The sequence below is a fragment of the Mandrillus leucophaeus genome, unplaced genomic scaffold, assembly GCF_000951045.1.
Source record: "Mandrillus leucophaeus isolate KB7577 unplaced genomic scaffold, Mleu.le_1.0 Scaffold729, whole genome shotgun sequence".
NCBI lineage: Eukaryota > Metazoa > Chordata > Mammalia > Primates > Cercopithecidae > Mandrillus > Mandrillus leucophaeus.
In genome coordinates this window covers 1,441,480-1,443,996 of record NW_012107908.1, presented here as the reverse complement: position 1 = coordinate 1,443,996, position 2,517 = coordinate 1,441,480, and the positions used below count along the sequence as shown (strand labels likewise).

The window sequence follows — 2,517 nt, the reverse complement described above, 5'->3', positions numbered from 1 at the left end:
CACGCGATTCCGTCGCCACCTCTCGGACCAGCAGCCCACGTCCAACGCTGGGCCGACCCCAGATACTCAGGCAGTCGGTATTCCCGCCCGGTTCGCTTGTCTATTCATCCCTCTGCATCAGGCTGGGACGCGCTCCGTCTTTAAGAGGCTCAAACGCATCTCCCGCCGCGGGGCGGGATCTGGGCGCCTGGGCCCCGGGGTCCAGAGGCCGGTAACTTTGCTAATCTCCCCCAGTGGCGGGGAACGTCACGCAACCGCTGAGCCCTGTCCGCGGAGACTAAACAAGGAGAGGAACAGGCTGTAAACACACATCCTGACACGTGAGTGACATTTACGCGGTGCGAGAAGCTGCAGCCAAGGGAAAGGCAGGGGGTGGGGGGAGCGGGCACCGACAGGTAAGGAACCTTCGCAGGCGCCGGAAACGGCAGCCCCTGGACCTCCCCCTGCCCCCGAAAGTGGCAACGAATCCCTAAGTCCCCCGAACCTGCCTTCTGTGGGAGGTGACAGGTGAACGGAATTCAGGTCTGGCCACTCTCGCCGCTGCCTACCTCCCCACCATCTGCTTCCTCGCAGACAAGCAGACCCGGCGCATAATGAGGTAGCAGCCTCCAGCCGGCCACCGTGACTAACTCAGAACAAAAGCGCTCCCTCCACGCCTCCTCCAACAAAGGGGCCACCAGCCCCGGCGCTCCCCGAAGGCTGCGGGGCTCCCGGCTGCCGGCTGCGGAGCTGCCGCGCGCAAACTTCCCGGGGTTCCCGGGGCTGCTGGCGCCACGGAGCCGGGGCCGCGAAGGGAGGAAGCGCAAGCCGCGCGGAGAAAGTGAGGCCAGACCGGGCGGGGGAGAAGGGAGGGAGCCGGGCGGCCGCGGAAGGAGGGTGATTGATCAGTGCGCGGTTCCCGGCGCTCTGTCCCGTTATTAGAGGCGGCCAAAGCAGGGCCACGCAATAACCTCAGAATCGCCAACTAATTGACGCTGCAGGCAACTACTTCATTGTGCGCGCTGGTTTTATGTCTTCATAGCCGGTGATTGACAAGGTGTAATTAGTCATCTCACTCGGTGATAAACATGGGCACCCTCCTCCCGCGGCATCAGGCCGTGTGTACCAGCAGAGGAAGCGATAGTTGACGCTGATATACCATTAAATCAAAATGAAGACGTTCAGAAGTGTGTGTTTGCTGTGACGCTGTGATGGTTTATTTCTCAAATACGGCACCAACAGATTTACTTGATTTGCAAGTTAACTACAACATTAACTGGTTTTATTTATTTTGCCTCTTCCTTCCTCTTCCTAGGCAGGGATGTTGCTCTTGGAGAATGTGAAGACAGTTTGCTTCTTGACAAGCGAGCGAGCGGGCGCCCAGATTTTTGCAGCCTTTCCGAGTCTCCCCCGAGGGAGAGGCGGCAGAGAAAACGCCGGATTTGGGAGCCACCAGGGAAGGATCCGCGCAGGGGAGCCGCCCTCCTTGGCCCCAGACCCGCCTGCCTGGGGCCCCCTTTGCTCACTGCCAGTGTATGGTCTGAAGCTCTGAGGATGGTGCTAGGGACTGGGGTCGGGGGAAGCCTCTTGAATAATAACTGCAAAGAAGAAAGAGGCGAGAATGTCCCCCTAACCTTGAAGCAGAAAGGACTGTGTTCTTAAAGCTGTTGGCTGCAGTCACAGGGCCAGTTGCCCGCCTCTATTCCCAGAGTAAAGTGTAGCATCTTCTGTCCTCCTGGCTTGCTTGCACCATTCAGCAAATTATACTCCTTCCTCACCAAAGTGGAAATGCTCAGGGGTGTGTGTGTGTGTGTGTGTGTGTGTGTGTGTGTGTTCCCTCTACACTGAGGCTGGTGTTAGAGATGTTACCGATTTAAACCTTCCAGAAACCTAGAGGTTTACATTTTGTAAAGGGAGGGGACAATCCTAGTCTGTCTCAACCCCAATTCTGGTTAGAGTGGCAGGGACTGAACAAAGCCACCAACATGCAAAAGTCCATCTCCAGAGTATCATACATGCCCCCAGGAAACCCCCAGTGGGATATGCTTCCTGCACTTTCCCCTTCTCTCTAACCTCTGTCTCCTGTTTGTAAGGCAGAGGAAGGGTGATTCCTTGCCACTGCACAGGAATGCGGGGTTACGGTTATCTCCAAGAAAGGGTGGGGTGAGGCTGAGTCACAGGGAGAGCAGAAAAGCCCTGTATCTTCAATGAGGACCCCCCCACACACCTTTCCCAGGCTTGTGGGCCTCATTCAGCAAAGCAGGGAGTGTTTTATATTGATGTGAGAGGCTGTCAGTCAGCAGCAAATCAGTTCAGGCATAGCTATCTCCTTCTTTATGAAATCAGCTCATTGCCTTGGTCACACTATACAGAAAATCTGCTTATCACCGCTATCGACAATAAAAATTAGTGGAGCCTTAGTTGTTTCCGAAGAGGAACCCCGTGTCTGTGACACTAGAATAGATAAGTAGCTTGGCCTGTTGCAGGCAGAGAGGAGCCCAATTCCTCCTCCTCTTCTCCCTGCAGCAATCTGAACAA

At 55.9% G+C, this 2,517-nt stretch overlaps 1 long non-coding RNA gene across 1 annotated transcript; it reads left to right on the top strand.

Moving 5' to 3' along the window:
* Nucleotides 1-1,711, top strand: LOC105528680. The gene is made up of 2 exons (XR_001004393.1): nt 1-320; nt 1,295-1,711. It is a non-coding gene; the product is annotated as an uncharacterized LOC105528680 (long non-coding RNA).
* The last annotated feature ends 806 nt before the right edge of the window (nt 1,712-2,517 follow it).